The sequence below is a fragment of the Macaca fascicularis genome, chromosome 6, assembly GCF_037993035.2.
Source record: "Macaca fascicularis isolate 582-1 chromosome 6, T2T-MFA8v1.1".
Taxonomy (NCBI): domain Eukaryota; kingdom Metazoa; phylum Chordata; class Mammalia; order Primates; family Cercopithecidae; genus Macaca; species Macaca fascicularis.
In genome coordinates this window covers 179,616,532-179,629,237 of record NC_088380.1, presented here as the reverse complement: position 1 = coordinate 179,629,237, position 12,706 = coordinate 179,616,532, and the positions used below count along the sequence as shown (strand labels likewise).

The 12,706-nt window shown below is 48.2% G+C and overlaps 1 long non-coding RNA gene across 1 annotated transcript; it reads left to right on the top strand.

Moving 5' to 3' along the window:
• The first annotated feature begins 1,286 nt into the window (after positions 1–1,286).
• LOC141407101 (uncharacterized) lies at positions 1,287–12,210 on the top strand. Its single transcript, XR_012414339.1, has 2 exons — positions 1,287–1,680; positions 9,455–12,210. It is a non-coding gene; the product is annotated as an uncharacterized lncRNA (long non-coding RNA).
• Positions 12,211–12,706: the final 496 nt, after the last annotated feature.

Below are 12,706 nucleotides of genomic sequence, written 5' to 3'. Positions count from 1 at the left end.
GCTCTTTTTTTGTTTGTTTGTTTGTTTAAGAGACAGGGTTTTGCTCTGTCATTCAGGCTGGAGTGCAGTGGTGTGATCACATAGCTCACTGTAACATTGGACTCCTGGGCTCAAGCAATCCTGCCGCCCCAGCCTCCCAAGCAGCTGGGACTGTAGATGGGAACTAACATACCCAGCTAATGTGTGTGTGTGTGTGTGTGTGTGTGTGTGTGTGCGTTTAGAGATGGGATCTTGCTACATTGCCCAGGCTGGTGTGATCACATAGCTCACTGTAACATCGGACTCCTGGGCTCAAGCAATCCTGCCGCCCCAGCCTCCCAAGCAGCTGGGACTGTAGATGGGAACTAACATACCCAGCTAATTTGTGTGTGTGTGTGTGTGTGTGTGTTTTTAGAGATGAGATCTTGCTACATTGCCCAGGCTGGTGTGATCACATGGCTCACTGTAACATCGGACTCCTGGGCTCAAGCAATCCTGCCGCCCCAGCCTCCCAAGCAGCTGGGACTATGGGTGGGAACTAACATACCCAGCTAATTTGTGTGTGTGTGGTTTTTTTTTTTAGAGATGGGATCTTGCTACATTGCCCAGGCTGGTGTGATCACATAGCTCACTGTGACATCAAACTCCTGGGGCTCAAGCAATCCTGCCACCCAAGCCTCCCAAGTAGCTGGGACTATGGGTGGGAACCAACATACCCAGCTAATTTGTGGGGGTTTTTTCGTAGAGATGGGATCTTGCTACATTGCCCAGGCTGGTCCTGGACTCCTGGGCTCAAGCGATCCTCCCACCTCAGCCTCCCAAAGCATTGGACATTCTTCCATTTTATAGATGAGGACCCTGAGGTTCAGAGAGCTAAAGTAAGTCATCAGAGACCCCACAACTAGAAAGTACAGATGCAAGATTTAAATCCAAGTCTCTTGCTTCCAGGCTGACTTTCTTTGCAGTGGTACTTTGGCTTTCTCACCAGGGGATGAAACCTCAGTTTAAAAAGGAAATAACCCCGGGAAAGGTAACACATTGATTTGAACTCTTTTACACGTCATCTGCAGAGGTGAGTAAGAGGGTCTGAAAGGGGGCAGGGAAAGGGTAAAGGTTAAAAGAGCAGCCGGAGGTAAAACAGAAAGTGTGCGGGCTGACACTGTTCACCTAAGGCTGAGATCTGGGCTGGGGGCTGGGCTAAACGTGGGGGCAGGCAGTGGTGACGCAGCCAATGGGAGGGGCAGGGCGGGCCGGTGGTGAGGTCAGGGCTGAGCATGACATAAGCCGGGGATGGAGGAAGTGATTATGACCAGGAAATAAGCCTGCTGAAACCACCCTTGGAGGGCTGGCAGAATATTCCTGGCATCAACTGACATTTAAAAAATAGTAGTAACTACATCTTAAACATCTCTGTGCCATTATTCACAGTGGTTATTATTATTCCTGCTTTACAGAGAAGGAGATTGAGGCTCAAGACAGCCAAGGGGACTTGCTCAGGGCACCCGGCTAAGATGTGACAAAATCCAGAATGCGTTACAGGCCTTCGTGGTTCCTCAGGCCTCCCCTTCACTGTGCTTCACTGTGTAGTCAGCTTGATTCCTCCAAATGTGGCCGCACAATTTGGAGACCACACAAAGATCATCAGGGTTCTGCTGGATAGAAAATACAGAATACAGAAGAGGCGAAAGGAGAAAGATGCTGGTAATCTTATCATCGGGTGGACACAGTATTAACCTCCCCCTGTTCTGCCCTTCCACACCCCATGCTCTGGGCACCCAGGACATAATTCCCTGCTCAAATATCCCCGAATCTATTTCCAGGTCCTACCTAGGCCTCTTTCCACATCTGACCAAACAAGAGTAGACCTTGGGCTGAGGGATGACCAAAGGGCAGCTTTGGGGGTGAGGGTGTGGGCAAGGCAAGTTCAGGCTGGGCTGTCTACACAGCTTCCCAGAGGCTGGATCGGGGCGGGAAGGGAAGGAGTAGGCAGGGCTTGAGGACCTCCTTTTGTTCTGTTTGCCTGTGTCCTAAACTGAGAGTGACAGGCCTGGGTGGGGGTATGATTACTGTCTCTCTAAAACCAACATACCTCCAAGGAAGAAATTGTTCAAAAGTGTGGCAAATGGTAAGCTAAAGCCCCTGAGCCTTCCCCACAAGTAACCCCTGTAAAGAGGTTTTTGTGAGTCTGAGCAGGCTCCCAGGGACGTCCTGAAGGACCACAGCAATCCAGTTTGGCCCTCAGCCCACTGTTTGTTTTGCCCATTTCTCAGTCTCTTAGCTTTGGAACTGTTAGGAAGAGCAAGGAGAAGCAAGCCGGCCAGAGTGCGGTGGAGCTGGGAGGGGCGTTTGACAGACAGCTCAGGGTGGGGCGCCAGGGATGCAGTGGAGAGAGGAGCTTGGGGAAAAGAGAAGGGGCATTTAAGTGGAGTTTTCAGAAGCCCTGATGGGCCTTGTGTGGTGTAACGCACTCCTCCATCTCTAGAGGAAACCAGCAGTAAAATCTATGTGACCGAGACATCGGGTTCTGGCAATATGGTGGACCTGAACATATATACTTATTATATGTATATTTCATAATAAAGAAAATACTTTTTAAAATCCACACGTTTGGCAATGCTATAGGGTTGAATTTGTGGTTTAGAAGGAGATGGAGTCTGGTGGGATTGACCTCAGTTCAGTAGGAAAGCAGCTGAAGGAGCTAGTACCAAGTGGGTATTGAGCCTTCCTCCCTTCCTTCCTTCCTTCCTTCCTTCCTTCCTTCCTTCCTTCCTTCCTTCCTTCCTTCCTTCCTTCCTTCCTTCCTTACTGCCTGCCTGCCTGCCTGCCTGCCTGCCTGCCTTTCCTTCCCTTCCTTCTTCCCTTCCTTCCTTTCTTCTGTTCCTTTCTCCTCCCTATCTTCCTTCCTTCCTTTCTTCCTTCCTTCCTTCTGTTCCCTTCCCCTTCCTTCCTTTCTTCCTTCCTTCCTTCCTCTCTCCCTCCCTTCCTCCCTCCCTCCCCTCCTTCCTTCTTCCTTTCTCACTCCCTCTCCCTCCCTTCCTCCCTACCATCTACTGATTATCTGTCTATCATCTATCTATCTATCTATCTATCTATCTATCTATCTATCTATCTATCTATCTATCTTCTATTATTATCTATCACCTACTCACTTTTCATGCACAAAGTGGATTAAGCTGTTCTGCAACCTGATTTTTAAATTCAGTGCTATCTCTTGGACAGCTACATCAGCCCGTGATGATCTATGACATCCCTTCCAAAGTTGGCTGCATGTGGTCTCGCTCTGTCGCCCAGGCTGGAGTGCAGTGGCGCGATCTCGGCTCACTGCAAGCTCTGCCTCCCGGGTTCACGCCATTCTCCTGCCTCAGCCTCCCGAGTAGCTGGGACTACAGGCGCCCACAACCGCGCCCGGCTAATTTTTTGTATTTTTAGTAGACACGGGGTTTCACCGTGGTCTCGATCTCCTGACCTTGTGATCTGCCCGCCTCGGCCTCCCAAAGTGCTGGGATTACAGGCGTGAGCCACCGCGCCCGGCTGGAAACATATTCTTGAAGGTTGAAGAGATTCTATGTCCACATGTGGCTTCTGGGCTGGACAGGCCTGCAGTCAACCATTCAATCTTTTCAAAAGGCATTTGTCGGATTCTTGAAGTAACCTCCCACCCGGTCTCCTTGTCTTCCTGTGAGAGTTTATTCTTGGTAAACACTCAGAGTGATTGTGTCTCTCTCCTGCTCACAACCCTCCAGCGGTCCCCATATCACAGGTGCTCACAGGCCCTGCAGCATCTGCATCATCTTGGGGTCTTCACTCCAGTGTTATGTTCTCATTGACGTCTTCCCTGGCTGTCATGTTGAAAATGGCAACCCCTCTCCACCCAAGCGCCCTCCCCCATGCTCCCCTGCTTTATTTTCCCACCACACTCACCTGACATAGCCTATATCTTACGTGTTTGCTGTCTCCCAGCTCCCCTACCCTCACCCCAGAATGCCAGCTCCACAAGACAGATTTTTGTCTGCTGGTTTTGTTCTTTGTTTTTTAGGAGTTTTTTTTGTTTTTTTTTTTTTTAGTCAGGGTTTCACTCTGTCAACCAGGCTGGAGTGCAGTGTCATAATCATAGCTCTTTGCATCCTTGAACCTCCAAGGCTCAAGCGATCTACCTCCTGAGTAACTGGGACTACAGGTGCATGCCACCACACCTGGTTAATTTGTAATCATAGCTCTTTGCATCCTTGAACCTCCAAGGCTCAAGTGATCCTCCTACCTCAGTCTCCTGAGTAGCTGGGACTATAGGTGCATGCCACCACACTTGCCTAATTTTTGTATTTTGTTTAGAAACAGGGTCTCGTTACATTGCCCAGGCTGGTTTTGAACTCCTGGGCTCAAGCAATCTTCCTGCCTCAGCCCCCCAAAGTGCTGGGATTACAGGTGTGAGCCACTGCACCCGGACCGTCTGCTGTTTGTCAGTCTCGGTTATCCCCAGAACCTAGAACAAGCCTGGCACCTCAGGAGTGGCTCACTAGATACTTGTTGAAGTGAATTGAATCTAGAAGCTGATTTCTGCAGGCGTGTTGCCTCTTGGCTTGTTACAGAGGAAGAAGAACTTCCCATCATTAAACCATCTACCTCTGACTCTTCTTGTTCTAAGTTGGATTGTTCCCCCTTATTACCATTCTCCCGATTTCTCTCACATTTCATCATATTGAGAGCAGTTAACAGTTGGAATGCTCACCATCTCATTGGATCCCCCATGTAATATGGTAGAAGAAGAAATGACTATTGTTAAGCTCTATACTGTTACTCGCTGCTTAAAACTCTCCAAATGAAGGACATCCTGCTAAGTGAAATAAGCCAGGCGCAGAAGGATAAATTCTGTGTTCTTACTCAAAAGCGGGAGCTAATAAAGCAGATTCCATAGAGGTGGAGAGTAGAATAGTGGTTACCAGAGGCTGGGAAGAGAAGCGGGTAAGGAGGGGCAGGTTAATGGGTACAAATGGTTAGATAGAATAAATAAGTTCTGATGTTCTATGGCACAGCAGGGTGACTATAATTAACAGCAATTTATTATTTATTTTGAAGCAGCTAGAAGAGAGGATTTTGAAAATTCCCAGTACAAAGAAATAATAACCGTTTGAGATGATGGATATGCCAGTTACCCTGATTTAATCATTACATGTTGTCTGCATGCATTGAAATATCACGTGTACCCCATAGATATGTACAATTATATATTAATACCAATGAAAAGTTTTTAATGAAAATATTAGAAAGATCACAAAAAAGTCATCTTAACAGGTCACAAATGAATTTAAAAATAAAACCTCTCCAAATGGGTCACCAACTCACTTAAATGAAAACCAGGTACTCTAGCCAGGCACAGTGGTGTGTGGCTGTAGTCCCAGCTACTTGGGAGGCTGAGGTGGGAGGATTGCTTGAGCCTGGGAGTTTGAGTCAAGCCTGGGCAACCTAGCAAGATCCTGTCTCCACAAAAAATTTTTTTGAAAAGGTACTTTATCGAGGCCCCTCCTCCCAACAGTGCTCCAGGTGCACTGGCCTCCTTCCATATCCCCAGGCTGCTGACACTTGCTGTACCATCTTCCTGGAATATGTCTCTATTAGCTTTCTAAGGTTGCCATAACAAAATCCCATACACTGGATAGTGTGTGATAGTGAAACAACAAAAGTTTATTCCTCACAGTTCTGGAGGCTGGAAGTCCAAGATCAAGGTGCCAGTAGGTTTGGTCTCTCCTTGGCTTGCAGATAATCATTTTCTCACTGTGTCCTCTTAGAGTCTTTTCTTTGTGCTCACGCATCCTTGGGGTCTGTCCTAATCTCCTCTTCTTGTGAGGACACCAGTCATTGGATTAGGGCCCACTGTAACAACTCGTTCTAACTTAACTGCCTCTTTAAAGGCCTTATCTCCAAATACATTCACATGCTGAAGTACTGGGAGTTAGGGCTTCCACATATGAATTTTGAGGGGGTAACAATTCAGTCTATAACACTGTCCCAATTCTTCAAAAGCCTGGTTCTAGCTGGACATGGTGGCTCATGCTTGTAATCCCAACACTTTGGGAGGCTGGGGTGGGAGGATTGCTTGAGCCCAGGAGTTTGATACTAGCCTGGGCAACAAAATGAGACCCTGTGTCTACACAAAAACACAAAACAAACAAACAACAAAATAAAAGTCTGATTCCTTACTCCTCATGATCTAGATATTAGCCTCAGGTGACTTCCTTCCTGGAAGTCTTCCCTGGTTACCCCCATCCCATCAGTCCCTCTGTACCATAAGGACCTGCTGAGTTTTTCCCTTAGGTACAATCTATTGTTACTACATTTGCTATCTGCCTACTTGTTTATTGTCTGTCTCTTCTAGTGGTATCCTGGCAAATGTTTAACAATCAGCTTTTGGGTGCAGGATGGTTGTGGGTAGTGGGGAGGCTGTCTCATAGCGTCTGCCAGTTTCTGTGGTGCAAACATACCCACTGTGGCCAATTTCAGGCTACCAATGTGATGTCACATGGCATTCCAAATTCCTGAAAATCTAAAACAACCTGTTCTTGTGAGCAGGGGCAATCTGGCTTCAACTCTCCCACTACCAGGTAGACTCCCCTGAGGGCAGGGGCCTTGCCTTCTTCGTAGTCAAGTCTCTAAGGTCTAGAATGTTTCCTAGGGCAGAAGTATGGCTCAACAACTTGAATTCATTCTTGAATGAATAAGTTAAATGCTTAATCCCACTCTGAAGACCTTTCACGAGTTTGCCCTTTTGGCCACCCTCATCTCTTTTGCTGGCCCTTTGGCTGCCTGGGCCCCTTTACCTCCTACATGTTGTGGTGCACCCCTGGCTATGTCCAGGTTCCCCAAAGGCCACATGTCCTTTCACTCCTCTCTGCCCAGACAGCCCTGAACCTGGATAACTTCTATTAGCCTTTCAGATGTAGCTGATGGCAGGCAATGTTTTTCTTAGCCCTGTAGGGTGACACAACCCCTGGGCTCACCAATTCCCTCTGCCCCGGATCATGGTGGCTGCTTCTTCCTCTGCTTCCCTTGGGGCTGCTGACCCAAGTTCCTGGTGCACAGCAGGGCTCATGTGAGTGAGTGAAGGCATATGGCAGAATATTAGCTATGGGGCAGGGGTAGAGTCGGTGGGGTGGGGAGGACTCACCTATAGCACAATTTGATCAAAGCCTGCACTCGCCCTGAAAGAATGAAGAAATTCTCCATTTATGAAAGTATGAAGAAACTGATGAGCAATTAAATGCCTGAGCCCAGAGTAATGATGATTAAGGAATGTTGGAAAAGGCATGATTACAAAGCTCTGATAGCATTTGAAAGTTCTAAGTTCCAGTGAGTTCAGGAGAGTGCTTTGGGTGGGTGGGGCCTGACTGTTATCAGAAGATGCCAGGCCCCTCGTTCCTGATCCATTAGATCACCAAGAGCTGAGAGTATGGCGAGGTGTCATCATTTGTGCCCCACCTTACCTCACTGCCTCTTTTTTTTTTTTTTTTTTTTTTTTTTTTTTTGAGATGGAGTCTCGCTCTGTCACCCAGGCTGGAGCTCAGTGGCACGATCTTGGCTTACTGCAACCTCTGCCTCCCGGGTTCAAGTGATTCTCTGGCTCAGCCTTCCGAATAGCTGGGATTACAGGTGTATGCCACCACGCCTGGCTAATTTTTTACATTTTATTTTTAGTAGAGAGGGAGTCTCACCATGTTGGCCAGGCTGGTTTTGAACTCCTGATCTCAAGTGTTCCACTCACCTCGACCTCCCAAAGTGCTGGGATTATAGGTGTGAGCCACTGTGCTGGCACCTCACTGCCTTTTGAGAAGTAATTTGACCTGAAGGATGAGAAGGACCACGGGAAGATGTGGGGAAGGGGGTTCTTGCTGGTGGGTTCTTAAGGCAGGAGAGTGTGTTCCATAAAACAGGATAATAATAAGGATTGCTTCCTACAGTGACAGAGAGGGTGAAATGAGATATCACCAGCACAGTGCTTGGGACAGAGCTTGGCTTACAGTAAACACTGAATGCAGGAGGACAGTGTTCACATGCATTGGTCCACCAGAATGTCACCTTCCTGAGGCAGGGTCTCTGTATCTGTCCCAGCTATATTTCCAGAGCCTAGAAACAGTGCCTGGCACCCGGTCGGCACTCAATACATGCTTGTCGAAGGCATGAGTGGGCCAATTACATAACCATCTTCTGGTAACAAACCCAGGGAGAGCGCTCCAGTACCCCGGCGCTTGGTTCCCACCGCTCAGTGCCGCAATCTGCTTATTTCCCCACTCGCCCTGCGCAGTCCTGGCAGGCAGTGACCGCATGCTGCTGATGACTCGGTACTTCTCTAAATGCTGCCTGGGGCTGGCGGAATCTCCAGGGCCCGGCTCATCAGGGTGAGCTGATGACTTGGGGCCCAGTGCGGCCCACTTTCCTGTTAGCTGAACCCGGGTCAGTGGGCTGGCTCAACCTTCAGGTTCTGTCTGGGGAAGGGAACAGAACATTCAGCCCCAGGCAGGAAAGACGTTGTGCAGGCCCCTGAGAAGCAGGAAACAAGCGCTGGCCTGTCCCACTCCACTGCCTCTCTCTGTTTGGAGCTCACTTCTCTCCTCCCTCTGACCCTGAGGCTGCCCTCATCCTGGAAGATGATGAGGCTGTCACAGGAATATGGGCTTAGAGCTGGGGGCAAATTGATGGACCATCTAACAATAGCAACCTGTCAGACCAATGCTCAATCACTTAACTGAGCACTTTCTCGGTGTCTGGTCCTATGCTAAATGAAAAGGCTTGATTTCACTTACTCTAAACAGACACCCAACTGTTTCCCAAATACTCTGTTCTTTGATGCCACTGGGCCTTCACCTGGGTCGTTCTTGTTTAAAATGCCCTTCCTGGTAAATACTCACCCTTCGGCACCCAGCTCCTCTATCACCTCCTCTCAAAAGCCTTCCCCAGCTCACCCAAGACAGTAAAACCATAGTCTGTCCTGGGTCCCCCAACATTTGGGCTTGCGCATCTGTCTCTCACTGCGCTGTGGCACCTCCAAAGCCCAGGCGGGGCCCCATTCTCTTCCTGATCCTGGGGGTCCTTCTCCACGCCCAGCACACAACAAGGGCACTGCAGATGTTGGCTTCTCCCTTCCCAGTCCCTGGCCACTTCCTCTCCATCTCTCGTATGCCTCTCGTCCATTTGTCTGCGTATCATATATTTGTTTTAATTCTAAGAACGATGCTCATCATCATGTTATAGTTATTTGTAAATGTAAGTCGAATGACACAGATGAATCAATGACTTTCTGGCAGGACACCAGACTGGAGATGTTCAATTAGTTGCCTATAGAATCCATGGTCACTTCCAGCAATAAATCATCAGAAGAGGTAAAGGAGAGGATGAGGCCAGGACAAAGAGGAGAATGGGAGAAGGTGCTGGAACTAACATTTTCTGAGCTATATGTGTCAGGCATGTTTCGTTTATTTCTCACCAGAATCCTGTGATGTGGATATTATGATCTGCCTTCTTACGGATGGAAAATGAAGGCACAGAGAGGTGAGGCGACTTGCGTAGCATCACACAGCAAGTGAGTGGCAGAGCTGGGGTTTGAGCCCCATCTACCAAGCTCCACCAGTTGGACAGGGAAGGTGGAGTGTGCCTGTCGCAGGAGAGCACGCAGAGAAGCAAGGCGAGACTGCAAGACACTGCCGGGAGAATGAATGGGCTAGATGCAGACCCCGGGCTGCGTCCTTGCCTTCCAGATGTTCTCTGTCATGGCTCCGCCCCAGACTCCTCCAACACGCTTAACCACTTTCCCTGGAGACCACTCTGCTTTTCAAGGAGCTTTTTTCTAATATTGACCCAACCTAAACACTTCCCTTTCACTCGCTGGACCAAGGTTTGTGTTACCTTAACCCCTCTGGATTGCACAACTCCCACTGAAAGCTTCAGGAACCCACAACTTCTCAATAATGCTGAACTGGGGGAAATTTCCCAGTAACGACCTCCTCCGCCTGACTAATGCTTCTTAGTTCGGCAATGCAATGTCCTATTTTTAAGGAACCCAGTCATTTGGTTTAGATTCTTTATTTGTTTTATTTTAATGACCTTCTGAATCATTCATTTTTCTACTTTTGAACTGATTCACTCTTTGCCACTTCCTTGTATAGAAATCCAACCCCTCCTTTAGGGCTCAGCACTAACACCCACCTTCTCCCGAAAATTATCCTCATACCACCCTCTCTCCAGGAAGAAGTTTTCCCTCCCTCCCCCATTTCTGTGCCATTCATCTGGTATTATATTATCATGATCATTATCATAATGATGATCATAATAATAATAATGATATGCCAGCTATTTGGGTCATTGCTTTTCGTTTTTATCATGACCCCAGAAGAAAGTGAGTATTATTTACATTTTCCAGAAAGTGAAACTAAGCCTCAGGGAGTTTATACCTTTTGCTCAAGGTCACACAAAGTAAGTGATGCAGCTGAGGTGCCAGCCAGCGGAACCTGACTCTGAAGAGAGTGTCTTGAAAGGCGGCTGTTTGCATGGGGTGCCTGGCACTGTGACTGGGGCATGGGGTGATTGCGCTTGCAATATGGATGACAGACAAGACAGAATTTGAGGAGACTGGGGCTTGGGGTGATTATGGTTTTGACGTCTGTCACCCCCCACTGGAGAGTGTGAGCTCCACGAAGCGTTCTGTTTCCTGTTGCACTGTATGTAATCGATATCTGGGAGCAAATAGCTGATGTTCCATAGGCATCGACCCATGGCTGGAGGACTTCCTGTCCTTTCTATAGTGGTAGCAGCTTGAAGCCTTACACAGTTTTGCATTTCTTACAACATCAACAGCTTGGTAGCAATCTTGATCAATGCTCGTTGAATGAAGGAAGTAAGGGACAGGCATGGGCTTGGGGGCTTCCAGTGAGCTTATTTTCTAGCTGAAAACATTCGGTAGGAAGTTTTCTAGAATGATCTCTATCGGTTAGGATGAATACTGTCAGATAAGACCTCCTCATCACTTTTTTCAAGTTAAAGTAACAAAATTTTATAGACTAAGGGTTCAATTGAGTTTATGCAACATGCATTTATGGATATCTACTGTGGGCCAGGCCCTGCACTCAAAGACCAGTGCTGGAGACAGCTGTGTGAGCAAAGAGCTAGGCAGAGGGCCTTTGGGTGTCCACCCTCACTCTCACTCCTTCGGGGAGGCAAGCTCCCTAGTGTCCTGAGAACAGGCAGAGTTGGAACCTCGGTAACAGGGGGAGAAAGGGGACAATGGCCCTGTCTGGTCAAAGAAGACCAAACAGTAAAGATCTCAACCTCATCTGGGCACGGTGGCTCACGCCTATAATCCCAGCACTTTGGGAGGCTGAGGCGGGCAGATCACAAGGTCATGAGTTCGAGTCCAGCCTGGCTAACATGGTGAAACCCCGTCTCTACTAAAAATACAAAAATTAGCCGGGCATGGTGTTGCACGCCTGTGGTTCCAGCTACTCGGGAGGCTGAGGCAGGAGAATTGCTTGAACTCGGGAGGCGGAGCTTGCAGTGAGCCGAGATCGCGCCACTGTACTCCAGCCTGGGTGACAGAGCGAGACTCCATCTCAAAAAAAAAAAAAAGGATCTCAACCTCCCAGCAGTCCCCGAGAAAGGAAACCAAGCAGCAGTGGGAGGCCTGGAGGCTGGCTTATCTCTTGTGGGGCATGAAGAGGGCGGGCCTTGGCCATGAAGGGGTCACAGAAGAATTTGATGAGGTGGAACAGGTCTACGAAGGATAATAAAAATGAGAGACTGTGGAGAAAAGAGAGATCAGACTGTTACTGTGTCTATATAGAAAGAAGTAGACATAAGAGACTCCATTTTGTTCTGTATTTGAGATGCTGTTAATCTGTGACCCTACCCCCAACCTTGTCCTTGCAAGAGACATGTGCTATGGTGACTCAAGGTTTAAAGGATTTTGGGCTGTGCAGGGTGTGCTTTGTTAAACAAGTGCCTGAAGGCAGCTTGCTGGTTCTAGCGCAATGCTGCTCTTTATGCACTAAAAAGGTTTATGGAGATGTTTGCATATGCACATCAAGGCACAGCCCTTAAACTTATTCATGTCACAGATAACTTTATCCATATGTCTGACTGCTGACTTTCTCCCTATAATGATCTTATTATCCTGCCACTTCCTTTTCTTTAAGATGGTAAAGATAATTATCAATAAATACTAATTATCAATAAATACTAAGGGAACTCAGAGATCGGTGAGTTCCCTCTGTGTGGGTCCTCTGTATGCTAAGCGCTGGTCCCTTGGGCCCACTTTTTCTTTCTTGATACTTTGTCTCTGTGTCTCATTTCTTTTCTCAAGTCTCTCGTTCCGCCTAAGGAGAAACGCCCACAGGTGTGGAGGGGCAGGCCACCCCTTCAAGAGACCAGTTGGAGGTGGCACATGGAGACAAAGAGGTCCCCTTGTCCCTCAATTTCATGCTTTTCTCCTCAAATTCTGTCTTGTTTGTCATCCATATTGTTAGCCCTGCTTTCTTTTTGTCTTTTCCTGATACTCCTGTGCCCAGCCTTTCACTTGGAACCTCGAAGGGATGCTTTGTCTCTGGGAGGGCTTCTGTTCCCAGCATCTCATTGGCTTTTTGGTTTGGGGGCCCAAATCGCAAGCTTCACCTTTTGACAGGAGTGGTCTCTCGGGGAAGCAGAGAGCCCAGTGGTGAAACCTGGCCTCTTGGAGCGGAGCTGCCTGGGC